This window comes from Moschus berezovskii, chromosome 8 (genome assembly GCF_049115385.1).
Source record: "Moschus berezovskii isolate FMDL1 chromosome 8, NW_MosBer_1.0, whole genome shotgun sequence".
Taxonomy (NCBI): domain Eukaryota; kingdom Metazoa; phylum Chordata; class Mammalia; order Artiodactyla; family Moschidae; genus Moschus; species Moschus berezovskii.
This window is the reverse complement of record NC_142467.1, coordinates 76,718,116-76,743,483: the sequence shown is the minus strand read 5'-3', so window position 1 is coordinate 76,743,483 and position 25,368 is coordinate 76,718,116.

The window sequence follows — 25,368 nt, the reverse complement described above, 5'->3', positions numbered from 1 at the left end:
GAGTCAGGGGTCAAGGATTTATGATTTGAGCACTCTACCTTATTAAGTCAAAAGTAGTCGCATTGGTGCAAAGATTCAAGCAGTGGTCACCCAGAGGATAGGAGGGTGCAGGAGAGAAGCCACTGGGATTGCCTGTTAGCTGTGTTCAGTTACGGAGTTAAGGAGTTGATTCTCAGCTACAGAGCCTAGAGAGTGAGCTGGAAACACAATAGCATGCAGAGATACCACAAGGTTCTTCTAAGCCCTGGACCAAGGCAAATGATGGTCTGGGGTTAAATGACGCAGTCACTGAGTTAGCTGCAGCTGGTTGACGGACAAGATAGGAGTGATTTTACTTAGAATGAGGTATGTTGCAGGTGGGAACAAAAAAGGCATTAGGTGCAGAGCTACTTTCATTAAAAAACAAACAAACATTACTCTGAATGGGAGAAAAATTTAGGTTTTAGAGAAGACTTGGGTCTCTTGAAATATATACTTTTATTATCATAATACACTAAAGTTTATTATATAGGCTTTTGTGATGAAGGGCTTCTGTTGTGGCTCACCTGGTAAAGAATCCACCTGCAGTGCAGGAGACCTGGGTTGGATTCCTGGGTTGGGAAGATCCCCTGGAGAAGGGAACACCACCCACTCCAGTATTCTGGCCTGGAGAATTCCATGGACTGTAGAGTTCATGAGGTGGCAAAGAGTCAGACAGGACTGAGAGACTTTCACTTTCACTTTGTGATGAAGAATGCTTAATCATTCAAATCTATTTCACTTCCCTCCTATGCTTTTAGCTACAGAGGATACTACGTTTCCTAACCTCCATGGCAGTTGGTGAAGCTTGGTGACTGAAGTCTGTAATTGCATCAGCAAGGATATAGAGAACACTGGGTTTCCGTGGTGGCTCAGCAGTAAAGAATCTACCTGTCAATGCAGGAGATTCAGGTTCAATCCCTGGATCAGGAAGATCCCCTGGAGAAGGAAATGGCAACCCACTCCAGTATTCTTTCCTGGGAAATCCCATAGGCAGAGGAGCCTGATGGGCTACAGCTTATAGGGTCACAAAGAGTAGCACATGACTTGGTAATTAAACAATATGAAAGAACTGGTAGGACAGCCGGAATTGTCCAGTAATTTCAATTATAGTAATTTCTACTTTAAAAATACATCTTGGTAAATCGATGGAGATAGGGAAAAAAAGAATGAAATATGCATCTATTTATCGTCTGTGTCAAAAGCAGGGTGGAAAGTTAGTCGTCAGATGCCTTTTTTAGCATTTATGGTGAGGATCACAGGTGACTCCTAATTGGATAGGCTCATGGAAAGATAAATCAACACAAAGATGTGGTTCAAAATATTTTCTCAACTAGGCTGGGTCCTTTATGGTCAGGTCACTCAAGGTGACTATTCTCTTGCTCTCTGTACATCTGCTTGACCAAGGCCTGCTTGATGTACATGCTCTTCACATGACTGATCTTACTACATACTTGCTCCAGGCCCCAGCTGGTGATTGTTGTAATCAAAGGTGTGGTAAGGGGCATCCCCCTTTGCTGGTTTCCCTGGTAACTGGTGGGCCCACCTGATATCTATTCCCCCGTAACTGGCAATCTGGCAATCTTGCCCTCACCCCAGCAAAGACAGCTGCCATGTCCTGCCCACCCTCTGCTGCGCATTGTGGGGTGTTGCTCCAGGACCTTGCTTCAGACATGTAAGTTCCCCCATCCATTAAACCACTGATATTTGTTTTCTCCTCAGTTGCCTGAAACTCAGCTTCATGCCAAGTCATAATTAGCTTAATGTTTTATTGGGTCACTTTTTCAATAGCCTCTATCCATTAAAGTTATTTTGGTCTCCAAATATGTACATATGTCCTTAGAGGTTATCCTAAAATAACAGGAGATAGTTCACAAAGTTTGAGCCATTGAATTTGATGTTTTGAATTAAACAAAGATCAAAGCAAATATGTGACTATGATTCAGACTGGTTTAGATAGAATGCCATTGGAAACAATTAACAAGAAGCATTCATTTGTATCCCAGCTTTATAGCAGTTGAAGACCTTTACTCAGGGCTCAGTGAGGTCTCTTGTTTTGGGCAATGAAGTGGAGGTAAGGGAGGAAGACATGTCAAGAGCAAAAAAAAAAAAAAAAAAATGTTCCTTTACCTTATGCATTTTTATAACCCATGCCATTTTTGATAGCGCTAACTGACCTCTGCTTATTACAGTAGATGAAGTTAAACTCCTCTCTCTGGGGGTAGGATGAAGTCTCAGTTTTTAGATTCTAGTACAAGTATTGAATTTGTCTGCACACTCAAGGTCAGCACCCTGTGTCACCTTGCACACTCAGGCATTTACTCTGAAATGGCCCGAGTGCCTATGATTTCTGTTCTGTGTTCAGACTGCAGCTGGCTTTCTTCCACTCACTCTTGAGTGTTGAGCAGGCTTGTGATTGCCTTCAGTCAGAATAAATAAGGAGATTACTGTGGCACAACAAATAAATTACAGGCTAAGTCCTGTCATAATAATAGTTTTCATTTTTATAATAGATTGACTTGGGAGATCTTGAAGAATTTGCAAATATGTTTTCCCATGTTTTGCTGATAGGAAAACAGTCCCTGGCACCAGCTGAGAATTACAAATCTCAGGGACCAAAGTTTAAAACCAACAACTCACATTTTAGAGATTTGGACTCTGCGTTAGAGCAAGAAGATAAAACATGACCAGGATCCACATCCTTCTGTCATTGGGAGGAGGTGGATTTGCTAATTCTGCTAAAGAAATACTTGACAAAGAATTATTGTTTCCTGTGTTGAGACTCTGAAAGCATTTAGAAAATATGGAATGTGAATCCTAAAAACTAATGGCAGAGGGTTATACCTAACTTCCATCTCCTAGGAAAATCTGTAAGCACATTTGCCACTTTGAGTAAACACTTTTATTTATGGAGTACAATCTATCTGTCAACACACCAAGAGGCTCTGCTTGGTTAAATATTCTAATACAATTAGCAAGCTAATGTAATTGGTTGTCCTTAATAGACCTCAGCTCTATGGGCAGTATCACTAAAATTAACAGTTATTCTGGAGATGGGACCAAGAAGCTGCAAATGAAGCCAGATGTGCACACAGAGGGGCTCTAGACTCATTGGGATTTCCTGGGGGAAATAGTCATTAGACTGCACATCTGGCAGAGTTCTTCAGAAACCTGTGCCTCCTAAATGATCCTTTGGAATATGTGTTTGAAAATCCTCCCCACCCCCACATCCATATGAAAGGCAAACATACATATGATCTTAAATTAATATTTTCACTAAAACTATTGCTCAGGACAACAGGATGGCTTCCTAAAAGGAAGAGGAATGGAAACCCTCCTTATCTCCTGCTGCTGCTGCTGCTAAGTCACTTCAGTCGTGTCCGACTCTGTGTGACCCCATAGACGGAAGCCCACCAGGCTCCCCCGTCCTGGGATTCTCCAGGCAAGAACACTGGAGTGGGTTGCCATTTCCTTCTCCAATGTGTGAAAGTGAAAAGTGAAAGTGAAGTCGCTCAGTCGTGTCCGACCCTTAGCGACCCCACGGACTGCAGCCTACCAGGCTCCTCCATCCATGGAATTTTCTAGGCAAGAGTACTGGAGTGGCTTGCCATTGCCTTCTCGACCTTATCTCCTACTGTTAGAGAAATTAAAAAGACATGTACAGGAGTAGATTAAAGAGGGTTGTCAACTCCTTGACACTGTGCTTATCGAGAAATGGAGGTCAACGTTTCTTCTCCTTAAGTTTGAGGAGACCCTGTGACTGTGTTGGCCAATAAAATATTGCTAAGTGATTTTGTGTCAGTTTTCAGACGCGGGCTCTAGACGTGGCAAGTATCCATTTTGTATATCTCAGACAGTCACTTTTAGAACCCAGGTGTGAGGAAACCAAAGCAATGCCATTGGACAGGCTCCTGTAGAGAGGAGCTGAGGCCCCAGATCACAGTTCTAGAGGAGTTTTTTTTTTTTTTTTAATTGAAGGATAATTTCTTTACAATGTTGTGTTGGTTGCTGCCCTACAAAATGATTTAGCCATGAGTGTGTATATGTGTGTGTGTGTATCTATGTATGTATATATATCCCCTCCTTCTTGAGCCTCCCTTCCACCACTCCCGCTCAACCCACCCCTCTAGGTCTTCACAAAGAATAGGGATGCGCTCCCTGTGTTACACAGAAACTTCCCACTAGCTATCTGTCTTACATCTGGTAATGTATATATTTCAATACTACTCTCTCAATTCATCCCACCCTCTCCTTCTCTCACTGTGTCCACAAGTTCATTTTCTACATCTGCCTCTCTGCACCTGCTTTGGAAAAAGGTTCATCAGTACCATTTTTCCAGATCCCATGCTGCTGCTAAGTCACTTCAGTCGTGTCCGACTCTGTGTGACCCCATAGATGGAAGCCCACCAGGCTCCCCTGTCCCTGGGATTCTCCAGGCAAGAACACTGGTGTGGGTTGCCATTTCCTTCTCCAATGTGTGAAAGTGAAAAGTGAAAGTGAAGTCGCTCAGTTATGTCTGACTTGTAGCAACCCCGTGGACTGCAGCCTACCAGGCTCCTCCGTCCATCAGATTTTCTAGGCAAGAGGACTGGAGTGGCTTGCCATTGCCTTCTTCATCCAGATCCCATATATATGCATTAATATACAATATTTGTTTTTTTTTTCTGACTTCACTCTGTATAACAGGCTCTGTATAACAGGTGGAGCTTCCTCCTCCTCAGTTCAGTTAACTCAAATTCATTCCTTTTTATGGCTGAGTAATTTTCTATTTTATATGTGTACCACAACTTCTTTATCCATTCTAGATGAGTTTACATTAATAGCCAGTAGGAAAGTGCTATCTTTGAAGCTGTCCCTCTACCCTGATCCAGCTGCTCTAGCTGATTTCATATGGAGCAGAGATGAACTGTCTCTGTTGGAGCCTCGCCCACCTTGCAGAATTTTGACTCAAATAATTTAGCATTATCATTTTAAGCCACGGGGTTTGGAGACATTGTTAAAGCAATGGTAGATAATTGGAATGATCCACAAGGAAATGTATCAGCAAACTGATATTTTCTTTTGCTTCACAATTTCTATCGCTTTTCTTGATCTGAAAATACATTTCCCCCGACAAAGTACCTAACAGCTGTTTTCTCTAGGTCTGTGTTCCTAATAAATAGCTTAGAATCTCTTTTTAAAACTTGATTCTCAAACATGTTAGGTCTCTAATTCATCTGTTACCATTCCTTCTCTGGATATACATCCTTTTTTTGGCTTTCTGACATTCTCATCAGGGTAAAGAAGACTGCTGACAGCACCTTCACTCATGATCACAGAAAATGTAGAGAGGAAAAGCTTCTTACAAGAATTAAAAGGGCTTTAACTATGTTATTAGTAACTGAAGTTATTTTTTCCTTTGTGTGTTTTTATTGAAGTATAGTTGATTTATAATACATTAGTTTCAGGTGTACAGCAGAAAGGTTTAAGTGTTTTTAGAGATTATACTCCATTAAAAGTAATTACAAGATAATGGCTATAATTCCCTGCCCTGTACAATATATCCAGACTGGATGGCATCACCGACTCGATGGACATGAGTTTGAGTGAACTCCGGGAGTTGGTGATGGACAGGGAGGCCTGGCGTGCTGTGATTCATGGGGTTGCAAAGAGTCGGACACGACTGAGCAACTGAACTGAACTGATAAAATATATCTTTGCTTCTTATTTATATTATACCTAGTAGTTAGTATTTTGTGAAATCTCATACTCCTATTTTGCCCTTATATCCTTCTTTCTCCTCACTGGTAAACAGTAGCTTGTTTTCTATATGAATGAGTCTGTTTTATCTTGCTATATACATTCATTTATTTTATTATTTAGATTCAACATATTACTGATACCATATAACATTCTTCCTCCTGTGTCTGACATTTCACTAAGTATAATATTCTCTGGGTCAATTGATGTTTCTACAAATGGCTGAATTTCATTCTTTTTATGGCTGAGTAATATTCCATTGTGTGTGTGTGTGTGCATACATCTCTCTTTTCTGTATCCATCCTTTTGTTTATGGATACTTCAGTTGCATCCATATCTTGACTTATAGAAATAATGCTGCTGCAATCACTGGAGCACATATATGTTTTCAAAAGAGTGTTGTTTTTTTTCTGGCTCTATACCCAAGAGTAGAATCGTTGAATTGTGTGGTAATGTTTTGTTGTTCGTTTTCTGAGGTACCTCTATATTGTTTTCCATAGTAACGACACCAATTTGCATTCCCACCAACAGTGTAGGAGTGTTCCCTTTTCTGTGCATCCTCACCAACATTTTTTACTTGTAGATTCTTTGATGATAACTATTTTGACAGGTGTGAAGTAATATCTCGTTGTTTTGCATTTCTCTGATGACTAGTGATTTGAACATCTTGTCATGAGCCTGTTGGCCAGCAGTATGTCTTCTTTGGAAAAATGACTATTCAGATCTTCTGCCTGTTTTTTGATTGATTGCTTGTTTTGTTTTTTTTTTTTGGTATTGACTTATAGAGCTGTTTATATATTTAGGGTATTAACCCCTTGAAGCTTGCTTTTTTTTTTGCCTTGGAGATAGATTAAAAAAGAATATATTGCTAGAGTTTATTTTTAATTGCCTGTGTTCTCAAGTAGGCATTTTATTATTTCAGATCTTATATTTAGGTCTTTTTGTTGTAGTTAATGTTTATTCATTTGACTGCATTGGGTCAATGCATTGAGGCATGCAGGCTCTTCATTGCAGTGCATGGGTTTCTCTCTAGTTGAGGCATCAGGGCACATTAGTTGTAGTTCAGGTGGGATCTTAGTCCCTTGACCAGGGATCAAACTCATGTCCCCACCTTGGAAGGCAGATTCTTAACTACTGGACCACCAGGGAAGTCCCACTCACTATGTCTTTTGCTTAGAGCATTTAGTCCTTTGATAATTGGAGTAATTATTGATAAGTATGTACTTATTGCCATTTTATTACTTATTTTCTGATTGTTTTTGTACTTCTTCTATGCTCCTCTCTTTTTCTTCTTCCCTTTCATTGAAAGGGAAGTTTTATTAGTTTTATTTAATAGTTTTATTTAGTAGTATGCTTGTGTTCCTGTCTTTAGTTTTCGTGTATCTGTTGTAGGTTTTTATTTGTGGTTACCATAGGAGTCATATATGTTTGGGCTATAACTTTATCTTCTTGTTTGAAACTAATAGCCATTTACTTCACACACATTTCAGAAGATATACCTTTTTCTCCCCTCCCCCGCATCATGTTCCTGATATCATAATATATCATATTCATGGTTACCCTTTTATTGTTTATTGTAGTCATAGTTGCGTTTACATTTTTTTTTGCTTTTTATATTTTGTTTCTTTGTTTTTTGTATCTTTATAACTTTTTTTTTTTAAACCATGGTCAATCCTGAGCCCATACTATATATTTGCCTTTCCTTGTGGGATTCTGCCTCTCTTATTGATTCTTTCTTCTTTCCCACTTAGATGAGAGCTGTTAACATTTCTTTTAGGATTGCTTTTGTATTGAGGAACTTTTTTAGTTTTTGCTTGTCTGACAAGTTCTTTGTCTCTCCTTTATTCTGAAAGATAATCTTATTGGGTAGAATGCCTTATTTGCAGGTATTCCCCTACAGCACTTCGAATATCTCACACAACTCCCTCTGGCCTGCAATTTTTCTGCAGAGAAGTAAGCTAATAGTCTTCTGGTAATTCCTCTGTATGGGACTTTGTTTTTATCTTGCTGACTTTAGAATTCTTTATCTTTAAATTTGCCATTTTAATTGTGATATATTTGGGTTTGGATCTGCTTAGGTTTATCTTGTTTGAGGACCTCTGTGCTTCCTGTACTTGGATATCTGTGTCCTTCTTTAGGTTTGGGAAATTTTCAGCCATATGTTTCTCAAGTACATTTTTGATTATCTTCTCTCTCTCTTATCCTTCTGGGGTCTCTATAACACAAATATTGGTATTCTTTTTTTCACATTTATTTTTAATTGATTGATGATTCCATTACAATGTTGATTTGATTTCTGTCATATATCAAGTGAATTAACCATAGGTGTACATATGTCCCCTCCTTCTTGAATCTCCCTCCAACCTCCCACCCATGGCCACCCCTCTAGGTTATTGCAGATCCCCAGTTTGGTTTCCCTGAGTCATACAGCACAGTCTCACTGACTGTCTACTCACATATGTCAGTGTATATGCCTCCATGCTGCTCTCCCCATTCATCTCACCTGCTCCCTCTTCTCACCCACCTTTGTCCATATGTCTGTTCTGTGTATCTGCATCTCCATTTCTGCTCTGAGAACAGATTCATTACTAATATCCTTCTAGATTCCATATATATGTGTTAATATATGATATTTGTTTTCCTCTTTTTGACTTACTTCACTCTGTATAATAGGCTCTAGGTTCATCCACCTTATTAGAACTGACTCCGAAGTGTCCCTTTTTTATGGCTGAGTAGTATTCCATTGTATATATGTACCACAGCTTCTTTATCCATTCACCTGTCAATGGATATCTAGGTTGCTTCCATTTCTTGGCTATTGTGAATAGTACTGCAGTGAACACTGGGGAACATGTGTCTTTTTCAGTTTTGGTTTCTTCAGGGTATATGCCTAGGAGTGGGATTGCTCGGTCATATGGTGCCATCACTTCATGGGAAATAGATGGGGAAACAGTGGAAACAGTGTCAGACTTTATTTTTTTGGGCTCCAAAATCACTGCGGATACTGATTGCAGCCGTGATATTAAAAGACGCTTGCTCCTTGGAAGGAAAGTTATGACCAGCCTAGATAGCATATTAAAAAGCAGAGACATTACTTTGCCAACAAAGGTCTGTCTAGTCAAGGCTATGGTTTTTCCCGTGGTCACGTATGGATGTGAGAGTTGGACTGTGAAGAAAGCTGATCACCGAAGAATTGATGCTTTTGAACTGTGGTGCTGGAGAAGACTCTTGAGTATCCCTTGGACTGCAAGGAAATCCAACCAGTCCATTCTAAAAGAGATCAATCCTGGGTGTTCATTGGAAGGACTTATGCTAAAGCTGAAACTCCAATACTTTGGCCACCTCATGCGACGAGTTGACTCACTGGAAAAGAGTCTGATGCTAGGAGGGATTGGGGGTAGGAGGAGACGGGGACGGCAGAGAATGAGATGGCTGGATGGCATCACCGACTTGATGAACATGAGTTTGAGTGAACTCTGGGAGTTTGTGATGGACAGGGAGGCCTGGCGTGCTGTGGTTCATGGGGTCGCAAAGAGTCGGACACGACTGAGCGACTGAACTGAACTGAACTGATGATGGTTTTATACCTAGCTTTTTTTTAAGGAATCTCCATACTGTCTTCCATAGTGGCTGTATCATTTTACATTCCCACCATTTACATTGTGTGGTGTACTTTTCTCAGCTACTGACCTTGCCCTCTGCTTAGTGAAGACTTTGTATGCTTCCCTTGGCACTCTGAGTTTGCCCTCTGTGCCATGGGGCTTCTGTGTACATCTCTAGGCTCCCAGAACCCACTCTCTGGTTGGGGCCAAGGTCTGTGAGCTGCTTATAAGCTGAGAAGTGCAGCTTTCTTTGTATTCTGCCCTCTGGGTCCCCACCTTGCGCAGCTCTCAGAGATTTTAAAGCTCCCTCTTGGTCCTACCTGTGAGGGAGCTTCCCAGGGCCTGGAAACTTTTCCTCCTTAATGACTCTCCCTTGGGGCACAAACTCCTATCTAGAAGTTCTCAGACAGAACTTCTTTTCCCTTTTTAGGTCTTTATCCTCTCTCCTATATCATTCCAGGGAGCTTAGACTGCCCCCATGGAGGCTTGGGGTCTTCTACTGTCGCCTAGAGGTTGCTTTGTAGAAGTTGTTCCATATCTTGATGAGTTTTAGATGTATTTGTGTGGAGAAGGAAAGGGAAACCCACTCCAGTATTCTTGTCAAGGGAATCCCATGGACAGAGGAGCCTGGTGGGCTGCTGTTCATAGTGTCACACAGAGCTGGACATGACTGAAGCGACTTAGCATGCATGCATGCAATGGAGAAGGAAATGGCAACCCATTCCAGTGTTCTTGCCTGGAGAATCCCAGGGACAGAGGAACCTGGTGGGCTGCCTGCCATGTATGGGGTCTCACAGAGTCAGACACGACTGAAGCAACTCAGCAGCAGCAGCAGCAGATGTATTTGTGAGAACCTGGAGATCTCCCCATCTTATTCCTCTACCATCTTCTCGCAATGCTCTCAATATTGGTATTCTTAATTTATCTGAAATGTCTCTTATACAGGTTTCATTTTTTAAAAAATTTAATCTTCTGATGAGATGATTTCCATTTTTCTGTCTTTCAGATCACGTATGCATTCTTCTATATAAGTTAGTCTGCTATTCATTCTTTCTAGTGTGTTTTTATTTGAGGTATTAAATTCTTCATATCAGATTGGGTGTTTTCTTTGTTTTCTAGTTTATTGTTAAATATTCAGTGTGTATATCTCTTGTCTTCCTTCGTTCAGTTCATATTTTTATTACCATTGCCTTGAATGCATTCTCTTAATCTGGTTGATCACTTATTTCTGTTTCATTATTTACTTATTAGGAGTTTGCCCTTGTTTTTTAAGTTGAGACCAGTTCCTCTGCCTTTTCATTTGGCTTCATTCTTTTTGCCTCTATTGAAGTCTTGAAAGGGTTTTCATGTGTCTTTGTGAGTGTCCCTGTACAGACTGCTTGTCCCCAGTGCCATTGATGGGAGAGCTGAATTTGACATGGACACCAGTCATGTTTTTCCTCATGACTGCTAGCTTTGCTGTTAGCTTTCACCTCAGTCATCAGTGGGGTTGGAGATGGATGGGCTAGACTTTAGCTGGGTGTGAGGCAGGCTTCCGCTCTGCTTCATGGCCATCACCACCCTATCAGAAGTGGGTTCTAAGTCCATGTTGCTGGAGCAGAAGCCCTGAGGGTTATGCCTCAGCTGGTTCTCTTTATTTAAGTGTGTGTTTTCTGCTTTCCCCACACTGTGACCCTTGTCTCAGCAAGGTATTGTGGGGGACTGGGGGTATGTAGAAACAAATGGGGCCTGTGTGGGGCTATTGGCCTGTGTTGGCTCCAGACAGAGGTCTAAGTGGTTTTCAATGAGCTACCTGTGTAGGTGGCTAAGGCTGATTTTCCTCATTACACTCAGACTCAGCCTCGGGGGCAAGTACCCTTTGTCCCTCACAGCTGATCACTGCCTCCCACCTGTGTCAGCCCTGCCTGGTTGTGGGGCTACATTGCGGGGCTGTGGGCACCAGCAAGGACTCTCAGCATACATCAGTGGGTGAGCTGTGATGGAGTGGCTGCTGTCAGACATCTGGGCCATTTCTGATGCACTGCTTAATTTGTGCCAGAAGTGCTTGTCTCCACCCACTCAAGTTTTTCTTCAGACCAGGTAACCTGTGTGTCCATGGTCAAGTATTCTTCCTGGTCATGACTGCCCCATATCCAGTTCTGCTCTGTGATATGACATAGTTCTGCTCAAACAAGGTTAGATTGTTCACTTGCGTTGGGTCATGGGAAACCTATCATCCAATCGAGAAGACCTCTGTCTGCCTTGCCGGGGGCAAGCCAGCATCCCTGTGTCCCTCCTCAGTAGCAGACTCCAGGTTTCCTTCAGTCTCTCTATTAACCCCTGAGGTCTTCCAGCCAGCAAAGTGGGCTTGTCTGTCCTGCATAGGACCTCAGGCTTGGGGTGCCCAGCCTATGGTTCTCATCACTCACTCCCCAAGGCAGGTGTCTGCCCATGTATTCTCCCCTTTTTTCTGGGTCCCCTCCTAGGGTACAGGTCCCAGCTTGATTTCTTTTCTTCCCTTCCTACATGGTTGATTACATGTGTATCTTTCTTATACCTTTGGTTGTACAGAAGCTCTGCTGCCAGTTTCCAGTTAGTTTTCAGTGAGAATGGTTGCCCAGGTAGATACAGTTTTGATTCATTCATGTGGGGAGGTGAGTTCCCTATGCTCTTACTCTGCCATCTTTTTTTTTTTTTTCATGTGTTTATTTTTTGGCTCTGCTGGGTCTGCAGTGCACAGGCTTCTCATGGCAGTGGCTCCTCTTGTTGTGGAGCACAGGCTCTAGGGTGCAGGGGCTTCAGCAGTCGTGGTTCCTGGGATCTAGATTGTAGGCTCACTCAGTAGTTGCGGTACATGGGCTTAGTGGCTACAAGGCATTTGGAATCTTGGATCAGGGATCGAACCTGTGTCTCCTGCATTGGCAGGCAGATTCTTTAGCGCTGGGCCATCAGGGAAGCCCTTACTCTGCCATCTTGATTAATCTGCTATATTGCTTCGTGTATTTCTATAAGATGTGAGACATCTTTGAAGATGCTTCACCATCTGAGCCACCAGGGAATCTCTTTGAAGAACACAGTTACATGTATAAATTACTACAATGATAACACTCTTACTAAATTAATAGGATTCATCTCTACACTTGTACCCTGAAGCTTAGCTCTTATAGATTCTCTGTGAATTATGACTTCCTCCATGTCCAGCTTCTCTATCTAATGACATGTTCAAGTCTTTACCTTATTTTAAGTAAACTGATCCCTCCCTCAGCCTAGTTTCATAGATTTTATTACAAACATTTTTAAAAGAGTAATTTCTGCTCTTGATTTATCTCCCTTATTTCTGTCACTGTTTCACTGATATGACTCTCAATGAGTCACCAATGGCCGTTTATATTCTGAGCCTAAAGGATCCTTTAGTTCCAGCATAATCTTCTGCATAGTAGTTAACATAGATAGGGCTTCCCTTGTAGTTCAGTCAGTATGGGATCTGCCTGCAGTGCAGGAGACCTGGACTCAATCCCTGGGTCGGGAAGATCCCCTGGAGAAGGAAATGGCAACCCACTCCAGTATACTTGCCTGGAAAACCTCATGGACAGAGGAGCCTGGTGGGCTGCAGTCCATGGGGTCACAAAGAGTCGGACATGACTGAGCAACTAACACTTAACATTGATAACCATTTCTTCCTTCTTAATACTATTTCTTTGACCTCTGTGGCATTGCTATCACCGCATTTTCTCTTATTTCTGTGACTGCTCCTCCTTCAATTTTGTATTCCCATCATATTCTTTTCTCTTTCTAGATGATCCTCTTTATACCCGTGGCAAAAAAATTGCTCAGTGGGTCAGAACTCTCGGTTGAGTTCCAAACATTTATAACTACTTTCCTACTGGATATGTCCACCTTTCCCTTATTGAACTGGCATTTTTCTCTTTTCCACTTCTGAACAAACTGTCCTATCTTTTATGTTACCAATTTCAGTGAGTGACAGCATTTTCATTTGTCAAAGAAAAACCAGGAATCAAGTTTGATTCTTCACTCTCTGTTAACATCTCCCAAGTTCAATCAATCACTGCTGCTGCTGCTGCTGCTGCTACTAAGTCACTTCAGTCATGTCCGACTCTGTGCGACCCCAAAAACGGCAGCCCACCAGGATTCCCCATCCCTGGGATTCTCCAGGCAAGAATTCTGGAGTGGGTTGCCATTTCCTTCTCCAATGCATGAAAGTGAAAAGTGAAAGTGAAGTTGCTCAGTCGTGTCCAATTCTCAGCGACCCCATGGACCGCAGCTTTCCAGGCTCCTCCGTCCATGGGATTTTCCAGGCATGAATACTAGAGTGGGGTACCATTGCCTTCTCCCCAATCAATCACTAAGCGCTGCTTTTCCCATGCTCTTTAACTCACCCAACTGTCCACTCCTTCCCAGTTGCAGTGTTCCAGCCCTAGCTTATGCAGTCATCACCTGATATGTCTTACCCTGTCCCTCTGACTCCTTTATTCATCAGTCCATTTTTTTTTCATTCCACTCAAAATAATCATTCTTAAATGCCATTCCCATAGATTAAAGTCTTCTCTGATACCTATACCTTGTTTGAATGTAGGATCTTTCACATGTTCTGCTTCCCAGAGTTCCTTTCACTCTGCTTGCTTTCATTGGTTGTGGACTTTGCACAGGTGCCATACAAATTCCTTTTCTAAACCATCATCGAAAAACACCATTTTGCAGTTCAAGTCACTGTGATAAATGGCAGAGGGCTAGGTTACCTTTTCATAGACTGCTTTTCTGTGACACGCTGGGCAAACCTCAAGCTGTACCACATATAAAATGAGACCAAAATCATTTGAACTTTGACATAACATCTCTTAAGAATCCCACCTGCTAAGTTTAGAGCACCATTTATTTTGATTAAATATCCCTTTTGAACCACATCCTTCTATTTTTCTCTATGAGACAGTTCTTAACTACATTTTGCTGAATGATAGCAGCATGTGTTACATTAAATTTTTCTTTGTCTTGTTTCTCTTTTCAACCTAAAGTCAGTCTGTTTCTGGAGGTTGCTTGCCCATTGACAGGACATACTAGGACGCTGTGATAATCTAAATCCAGTTCATTCATTTTCATTTTCAGTGAGAGTCAACAAATGATGGCTGTTTTGTGGGTGTAATCTGATCTTTAAAAGACAAACTGTATGTTTATTTACTTTTTTTCAGATTTGTATAGTTCAGAATGTGTGGTGGCAAGTTAAAATATATCTTCCCACTGATTTTTTGTTTACTCTTAGAGCTCAGGATTTTAAATCAATGTTTTTAAACAATTCTAGTTACACTCCAGTGCAATAGCAAAGCCCAAGGAAAAGCTCAAAACAACTCAGCTTTCACTTATTGATTTACAAATTGACTAGCTGATCTCATAAACAATGCATAGAGCCATACTCCGACTCAGATTTCTCTAAGCTTAAATTTTGCTTTTAATATCCTCATAGAATTATACTGTGCTAGTTATAAATGTTATAAAAAAAGTTTTAGAAGTAATTTCTCCTCACTATAGAAAGTAGGAAATACAAAAAAAGTGAAAAAATTAAAATTTTACATATTCTTTATGTATTAAAAATAAGATCTGTTAACATTTTTAGTGCTGTCTTTTAGCTAAATATAATTTCTATCACATTATATATACTCAATAAATATAATAAAGGTTGTTGAATGAATGGAGAAAAGTATATAGATGTAAATAATGGTATTTTCTCATGTCCTAAACTTGTTCCTTAATATCCCACTAACAAAAGCATGCTCTCCATTACACAAGTGATAATTTTCCTATAGGTAACATTTCTTCTATTATTAGGCATCTAAATAATTCCATATCATAGATAAGAGTAATTACAAAATAACTTGGGTTGTAGCTTATCTGCACTTTAAAATAAAGATTTTCTTATCTATTATGTTTGAATACGTTTTAATATATATTATCAAATTGCTTTTCAGAATGTTGTATTTATTTCAAACAAAAAATGGTTGAGAATATCTGTTGCATAGTAATTTTATTCATTAAACATTGTTATTTTAAAATATGAATTTCATGGCACAGTCATATTATTTGGTTACAATTTTTTTTAGTACTATAGTTAAACATTTACCAATACTTTGACTTCTGTGGGTTTTGTGTGAACCTATTGACAAGATTTTTTTCTAACACTTAATAGATACCAGGGACTATTCTGAGTGTTTAACATTTATTGATTTACTTGATCCTCACAACAACCTTTTAAATCATGAGATACCCCTATAATCCCCATTTTACAGACGAAGGAAATAGATCACTGGAATGATTTCTGATGTTGTCTAATAAGATATAATAAGATATTTTTTGTTATGGATTTGTAGAAACTGTTTGCATGTTAAAAATATTAGCCAGGGTAGAGAGATATATTTCAAATGGTTCCCTATTACATGAATTGTCTTTTGTTAGTTTTACCGATACATTTTATTTTGTAAGTTCAGTCATTATACCATCAAGTTCATTAAAAGTTTGAGTTCATAGGGTTAATTATTTATACATCATCCCTATAATTTATGGGGGTTTTGATTTTATTTTGTCTCTTTGTTTCTTCTGTTTATTTATAACTCTTATCCATTTGGAAATTATGTGTTATGTTAAATGAAAATCTCACTTTATTTTCCCTCAATAATCAATAAATTCTCTACTGATTTGTAATACTCTATGAAGTATACTGAACATATGTACATCTCCAGCTTCAATGAAAAAAAATTTTTTTCTCTTACCATATAGGATCATTATGTAGCATTTGGATAAACTCTTCTCTCTTACACAGTAGCATAAATATGTATCTAACATTTGACATTTATTTGTTCTATTAAAAACTTCTTTACTTGGTGTTCAGTTCAGTTCAGTTCAGTCTCTCAGTCGTATCCGACTCTTTGCGACCCCATGAACCACACTTATAAGTAATTCTGAAACAAAATGAAAATTTATGATCTATATATTTACATGATTTATTCTTTAATTAGTTATAGCTCTTTCATGCTTTGGTTATGTCTTAGATGAGCCAAGTCGACATTCATTTTAAGGCCAACATCTAAATGCACGTGAGAATGCATGGGGGTGTGAAAGTTTTTATATGGCAAATAGAATGTCAATAAAGACAGTATTCCTGCAAATTTCAAGACATCTAAAAATGCCCTCCCATGTTATTTAATGGTATTTATTTGATCAGTGTCTGTTTAAAATTTGTGAATTGTATTCTAATTGTCACTGTTCAAAGAGTACTTCTCATTAACAGTGTGTATATAATATGCCATTATAGTTCAGTAAAGATAGACTTTGATCATATATAATGTTTTTCATGAAATAATAAGTAATTCATTTATTGTTTGTCTGCTTTATAATAGATATTTTGCTAGATATTTAATATATAAACTTTATATCATGTTTACCAGTTTCATTTTTCATAACTACTGTAATCCTAGGTATATTTGTAGATACAGATATTAAAACATATAGAAGTTAAATAAAGAAGTAGGTTATAAGAGAAGGAATATCTCAAACACCCTAACTTTATACCTCAAGGAACTAGAAAAACAAGTCACACCCAAATTGAGAAGAAGGACAAGAAAAAAAAAGACAAGAGCACAAATAAATAAGACAGAAAAACAAAAGAAAAAAATAATTGAAACCGAGTTGGTGTTTTGAAAAGATAAACAAAATTAATAGAACTTGAGCTAGACTGACTAACAAACAAAGAGAAGACGTTAAATAAAATCCAGTGAAAGAAGAGACATTACAACTGATGACATAGAAATTAAAATGATTATAAGAGATTTTATGTCAACAATTTGGAAATCCCAGAACAAATGAATAAATTCCTAGAAATGTATAATATGACAAAATTAAATCATAAAGAAAGAGGGCAAGTGAATAGATCCACAACTAGTATGGATATTGTATCAGTATTCAAAAACCTTCCTACAAATGAAGAAAACCCCGGGACGGGATGGCATCACTACTGAATTATACAAAACATTCAAAGAATGTTTTGAATCAAGTCAGTTCTTTTCAAACTCTTCCAAAAAAGTCACACTACTCTAAGTGAGAGTTACTTATAAAGTAGTAGTTTCTAAAGTATTAATAGCTTATTGGAGATCAGTCCTGAAGGACTGATGCTGAAGCTGAAACTCCAATACTTTGACCACCTCATGCGAAGAGTTGACTCATTGGAAAAGACCCTGATGCTGGGAGGGATTGGGGGCAGGAGGAGAAGGGGACGACAGAGGATAAGATGGCTGGATGGCATCACTGACTCAATGGAGATGAGTTTGGGTGAACTCCAGCAGTTGGTGATGGACAGGGAGGCCTGGCGTGCTGCGATTCGTGGAGTTGCAAAAAGTCGGACACAACTGAGTGACTGAATTGAACTGAACTGAACCAAGATCACTAAAGAGTTTTTAAAAGACAGAGATTATTAAATCTCTTCCCCAGAGGTTATGATTTAAGTTGAGGCCTTGAATTCAGTATTTTAAAAGTCTGACTCTGACACAGAGTTGGTTTTCACTAATGTGATCACCTCTTATGGACTGTTGTCTCTTGCCGAGAGAATGGTGGGCAGGTGCTGGTCATATGTGATACTTTGTGTTTTCTTCACCTTCCATCTAGTGATTCAACACCTTTCCTCATTTTCAAGCTGTATTGAGATATGTCTGGATTTACCTAAGAGTCTTCCTGAAAATACTCCTCAAGAATCACTTCTGGGTTTAGGGATGGCTTCCTGAGTACTTCTTATATCTTTTTGTTGTCTACCATAGGAATTGACCTGTTTCTCTAAACTACCGTTGTAGAAAAACTGCAGCTCTTTTTTCTCATAACTATCCTTCTTTTACAGTCTGAAACCAAATGATATAAAATCTTCTCCTTCCCATACAGCAGTTATTTAGGAATAAACACATTTTCAAGTTTATTGTCTGTTTCCTTTTCAGAGTTTTCACTAATAATAACATGTAGAGAACAAACGGAGAAGGCAATGGCAAGCCACTCCAGTACTCTTGCCTAGAAAATCCCATGGATGGAGGAGCCTGGTAGGCTGCAGTCCGTGGGGTTGCTAGGGGTCGGACACGACTGAGCGACTTCACTTTCACTTTTCACTTTCACACATTGGAGAAGGAAATGGCAACCCACTCCAGTGTTCTTGCCTGGAGAATCCCAGGGACGGGGGAGCCTGGTGGGCTTCCGTCTATGGGGTCACACAGAGTCGGACACGACTGAAGTGACTTAGCAGCAGCAGCAGCAGCAGAGAACAAAAAGAATGAAACAAAGTTCACCAACACTTTAAGATCCCTGTCCAAGATGTCTTCCAAGTGTAACTGTGAAAACAATCTTCTTTCTTACCCTTTAACTCCTCCTGGGAGTTACAGACAGCCAGACAAGACTTCTAGCTATTTTATTCCTTAGATTAATATATCACCACTATTTAACCTCTTAGATCCTCTTTTTCATGCTTATCTTAGACATTACCATAATTCACATATGTGTACATGTGCTGTGTGCTAAGTTGCTTCAGTTCTATCTGGCTCTTTGCAACTCTATGGAGTCAGCCACCAGGCTCCTCTGTCCATAGGATTTTCCAGGCAAGAAGTGGGTTGCCGTGCCCTCCTCCAGATAATCTTCCCAACCTAGGGATTGAGCCCCCATTTCTTGTGCTTCTACATTGGTAGGTGGATTTTTTATAACTAGCATCACCTGGGAAGCCCTCAATTCACATGTGGGGGCAAACAAATACAGCACTGTGGGCCCTTTTGAAACCAAGGCAGCAAGACAGTTTATTTCAAACACTAAAATGGAAATGTTAGCATTACTTGTGATCCAAGAAAGAATCATTTCAGGAGATTTCAGGTTAATTACTTCCAAACTCTCATGGTTCTCACATAATGGAGACATTTGGAATAATGCACTTTTGGAGTTGGTTAGGAAGATCTCCTAGAGAGAGAAATGGCAACCTACTCCAGTATTCTTATCTGGAAATCCCATGGACACAGGAGCCTGGTGGGCTACAGTCAATGGGGTTGCAAAAGAGTGGGGTACAACTTAGTGACGAAACAACAACTTTTGAAGTTAATGCACAATACACAAAAAACTTTAATGCACAAATATTCATTTGAGGTGATTCCTAGATAATAGTTTCCTCTTTCCTACATTTTCTGGTAATCAGTGTCAAACCTCACATTCCCTATTGATGTTTGATTTTGTTAGGTAATTCTAGAAACTACTCGCATAAACATAGTGCTTTATGTGCAAAGGAATTTCAAGATAGGCTGGTTGATGATGTGTGTCATGTGTCAAAATATATTATTATATTTAAATAAGTCAACCAATTTTAAATATGTATCCTCAAAGACTATCTTCCTTCCTTCAATTTTTTTTCGCTAACTGCTTTTGAGTTTTGAGGGTTTTTATTTTGGAAAAGAATTAAAGGAGAGTTCTGGGAAGGTGCTCTAGAGAAAATGTCTGTATAACAATCTGGCTACTGGTTATGAAAATTTGACATCTTCAAATGAAATGCCCCATAATATGCAGAAATATGAAAGTAATTCCAAAGTGATTTATCAACATACTTACCAATTCTTACAATTAGAAAATCATTTACAATGGAAACACTTTCTCATTCTTTGTATTTCATTTTAGTACATCTCAAATAATATGATTTATGATATACAGTGTATTTCCACAAGAAAATTATGCTTATACAATACATGATTTCCCTTTTTGTCTTGCACAGGATTCATGTATATGTTCAGTAATTTTCTGTGCTATGGGGAGTTAAAGAAGTCTCATCCTCTGAAAGCTGGTGTGCTTGCTGGTGCCTCTTAGCTGTGTGCTCCATAGGCACCTTCTGAACACCAGAAGAGTGGATACATGTACAACAACTCCCTTTGACTTTTTTTTGTTTTGTTTTGTTTCAGATCTCAGGCTGAGAAACCTGTTGTTGCTTATAGAAATGACTCATCTACTACTACTACTACTAAGTCACTTCAGTCGTGTCCGACTCTGTGTGACCCCATAGACGGAAGCCCACCAGGCTCCCCGTCCCTGGGATTCTCCAGGCAAGAACACTGGAGTGGGTTGCCATTTCCTTCTCCAATGTGTGAAAGTGAAAAATGAAAGTGAAGTTGCTTAGTCGTGTCTGACCCTTAGCGACCCCACGGACTGCAGCCTACCAGGCTCCTCCATCCATGGGATTTTCTAGGCGATAGTACTGGAGTGGCTTGCCATTGCCTTCTCCGAATGACTCATCATCTCTGCAATAAGTCAGCAACTCTGTGCACAATGAGGTACTGTGACCTTTTTTTTTATTACTCTGCTCACATGTTGGGATATAAGATTGTTTTTCTGTAGAAAGATTGCATTATTCCAGATCAAGCCCTCAAGAGCTTTTGAAATACCATTGTCAATACCTGGGTGAAGTGAAAGGACGGCCACATGGTACAGTCTCTGAGAAAACATCTTGTTGTTCTACATCTCCCTCTTTGAGATGAATGTGTTTGTGACTTTTCTTTAAGAGGAGGATTCAGGAAGGCAATCATTGGTCTAAGATGTCAGGGTTAGAAGTGTTGTCCATTTAGTTGATTCTGAGAATTAAGCAGAGATGATGGTGATTATCTTTTTCAAGAAATTAAGCATGATGTCATTGAGTAGAACTGGGCAACAGCCATAAGGAAAACAAAATGACCCACTTGTTCTGTACACTTTAGTTCTTGGAGCTGATACTTCTTTCAGCCTTTCTTACTTGTCAGCTCATGCTTTGGCTTGATTAATTCAATTTGTTTCCTCAGTATTTATTTGTGCCTGTTTTGTTCTCCTAAGGTGGCAAATTTTCTGTTGCAGTTTTTAAATGTCTCATCAATAAAAAGTGGTTTGGGATGTAAATTGACTTTGGCTGGGAGTTCACTCATCAGTAAAAATTGTTTTTGGACACAAATATGGCATGGGCATGATTTGGCTCAAGTATGAATTTTGCATTATTTAAAAAAATTGTTTTTCTACTGTGAGATACTAAAGTTATAAAACTATAAAGAAAATGTTCAATTCTATAATACTAAATTGAATATGTGATTGGCAATTAATATGTGCCCAACTTGTATAATACTTCAAGTTTAGTTGAATATATTTAAGAGGCATGAATTACTTTGGAAAAAGCAAATATATGGTTGATATGTCTAAAGTTACAGATACTTAATAGTTAGAGGGCTATATAATGGAGAGTAGTGTTAGTTTTCAAAGAACATGTTTATTGATTCTAATTCTTGCACACTCTCTGAGACCAAGTTGTGACATTTATTTGTTGTATATTCATAATATCTGAATATCTTTTTTGTCCCTGTTCTTAACCTTTGACCAGCTATTTTAAAATTTATGGTTTGTTTTCTAACTCGCTGGTGTCTTATAATATGCTAGTGATAATGACAATCAATTCTATGAAATGGAAGCTGAAACAGTGAAAACTACATCATTATTAGGCAGAAAATGTTGAAGGGGGAGGGTTTGCAGAATAATCCTGGGCATGAGATACAAAGATGATTGGGACAGGGCAGAGAAGTGAGAAGCTACTCCAGGCAGGAACAGGAGCAGAAACATAAGTCTTCATTGGTGGAATGAGCATGATAGGATTGGAAAGTGTGGAGATGGATTGTCTGCAGTAGAAGGTGACTCCATACCAGTCATGGAATTCAGAGGCAGAGAGGTTCTGATAATAAAATATGGGCTTTTTAAATTGAGAGTTGAAAAGTTTGATAGGTTAAGAGAAACTCTGTACAGACTCTGAACAAGGAAGAAGCACTGTGAATCAGAAAGTTTCTGGGAGAAGTATCTGTTTACAAAAAAAGTGAAAGAAGATATATTTGGGTTCATATACAAGAATAATCAGCACAGGAGATGGAAAAAGCTGTAAGGTCTATCTGTGACAAGACAGCTTTTGAACAGTGGACAGATGGTTCAGAACACTGTAAATGTTGAAATAAAGGGGCAACTACATAAAAAAGTGATACTGAGTTGGACATTCAGATAAATATAACAACTGGATGTGTCCAAAATTTAAAGAAAAGGAGATAAAGGATAAAACAGAAAGAACAGGATTTTAGTTCAGACAGGAAGACAAAAGAAGGAAAAAAGCATATCAGATTGACTCAGCATATTTTAGGTCCATGAAGACAAGCATTATACCTTATTCCTTTTTTAAAGTCACAAATAATACTTTGAACCTGAAGTCACTCTGTGTGTACTTGTTAAATGATGAATAAATGAATAAAAGGAGCCTTGTCATTAACAACTGATGATGGTAGAATTGAAACAAAAGTGGCTCCCAGAATTTGAGATAGAATGACTAAAAGATGGGAAGCATTTGAAGTGGAGTGGTACAGTAGGGAGAATAATGGCCCTCAATTTATATACCTGTTATGAGACCTGTGAATATGTTAGGTTATATGTCAAAGGGGAATTAAGGTTGCAGATGGAATTTAGATTGCTAGTCAGCTGACCTTAAAACATGCAGATTATTTTGGATAATCTAGGTTGGTCCGGTGTGGTCACAAGTGTCCTTAAGTTTTGGAAGAAAGAAGCAGAAGTTTCCATATCTGAGTGATGCCATGTAAGACAGACTTGAGGGGCCTCTGCTGACTTTGTAAATGAAAAGAAACCACAAGCCAATGAATGTAGGCAGTTTCTAGAAGCTGGAAAAGGCAAAGGAATAGGTCCTATTCTAAAGCCTCCAGAAATGAGCCAGCCCTACTGAGATGTTGATTTTAGCTGAGTGTGACCCATTTCAGACCCCTTGTCTCTAGAATTTAAGAGAAATACACTTAATTTTGTTAACAATAGCAAACAGGAAACTAATGGAAATTGTGAGGCAGGGGTGTGTCAGGATTTAGTAGCACTAGATTTGATATTTGGAAGAATGACTCCGATTATCTAGCTGGAGAGTCTTGGGGAAATTGCTTATCTTCTTAGGATATTACTTTCCTTATTAATGATTACCTTGGTACCCAACAAGACTTGTTCTTGATTGTATTGCTGCCTTTCTGACTGATTTTTCTCTCATTTCTCCTTTCTATCTCTTAAAACTCTTAACTTGCTTTTGGTCTCCAGTATTTGGATTTCCTCATTTCTGATTTCCTTTTTAATAAATTGACTCTTGTACTCTTGTAGTTCCAATTGTCACATATTTTCCCAAACGCAAAGCATGTTTATCTACTCAAAACCCAGTTGTTTTTCCAAATTACTTCCATATTTACAAATTACTCCCTAGCACCATTAGAAGCTCAGCATGTATGTAGAAAAAGAAAGAAATTACCACGTTCTCTTCCCCCTGAGATTCCTTTTAAGCATTTCAGTTTCACTTAAGCAAATGCCTTTTAAGCACCTAAAACATCAGTGTTTTGATCTTTTTGGGTAAAATTACATACTTTTATTCTTTCTCATCATCCTCATTGAGAAGAAGAGGTCTGAAAAGGAAATTAGCATTTATTGAATACTCAGTATATGTCAGATATTGAAATAAATCTTTTCTTATCTTTGAAATGGGGATTTTTAAAAGTGTTAAACATTTACCAAGCTTTACTGTGCCTTTCCAAGCATTTAAACTAAGTCATTCATAACTTCTGTAGGAGAGAAGATACCAAATAGAGCAAAGATTGGCAAACTTTATCTGTAGAAGACTCAGTAAGCCAAATATCATTTTTGTCTCATATTCTTCTTTGACTTTGGGTTCTTTGGTTGTTTGTTTGTTCTTTAGCAATTTCTTTTATTAAACTGTATTGAAGTATAGCTGATTTACAGTGTCATGTTGATTTCTGTTGCATAGCAAACTGAGTTATATATAGATACTATTTTTCATATTATTTTCCATTATGGTTTATCACAGGATATTGAATATAGTTTCCTGTGCTATACGGTAGGATCTTGTTGTTTACTCATTCTATATATAATAGCTCTGGAAACATCTGTGAAATGTAAAGTCTATTCTTAGTACATTGACCATTCAAAAACAGACTCAATTTAGCCCAGGGATTGAATTGGGCTTGCATACTATAGCTTGGCTTCCCTGGTAGCTCAGACAGTAAAGAATCTGCCTGCAATGCAGGAGACCTGGATTCCATCTCTGGGTTGTGAAGATCCCCTGGAGAAGGGCATGGCAATGCATTCTAGTATTCTTGCCTGAAGAATCCCCATGCACAGAGGAGCCTGGCGGGCTATAGTCCATGGGATAGCAAAGAGTTGGACACTACTGAGCAACTAAGCACAGGCTTGCCTACTACAACAAATAGGGCAATGATGAATTTTCATAGTGAAATTATTCTTTCAACTCAGATTTCGTTGAGGAAAAAAAGCAAGAACTAGTTCTAAGGAAATGAGGATTTTTACAATTAGCCATTGAACAGAGGAATGGATTTAAGAGATATTCCTAAAAGATAAGAAAGGGAAGTAGAAAGACCTTCTGGATCTGAGAGGTGAAGCCAAAGGAAAACAAAATGAGAGAAACACAAGTGGACATTAGAGCTCTTGCATTTTTTTTTTCAAGGTCTTAAGTCAAATTACAAGGATAGGGGTAACAAATATCAAGGGAAAGATTTCAGAAGACTGGAAATTGTCATGGACTTCCAATGTATATCCCCCCAAATTATAGCTCATTAAAAAGGTATCTTATCCCCAAATTATTAAATGTTGTAGAGCAACTTTGGCAGAAGGTGGTGGTTGACATGGCCTGAGTATCTCTTCTGGCATACTTAGTTGCTGATGGCTTATAGGAGATTTACAATATCCTAATGCCCTGGAAGCAAGCAGCAAGGTACTGAAAGGACAGGTAGTTAAGAAGAAGCCTGGTGTTTGAGATGAAGGGGTTTCATAGCTTCATAATAGTGGAATCTGTAAGGGACCACAAACTTCAAAAGCTGATACACTTTTGATGCTCTGATAGACAAATTTAGCAGTGGAGTACCAGGGACCAGATCAGAGTGACTATCTCCCAGTGAGTGTC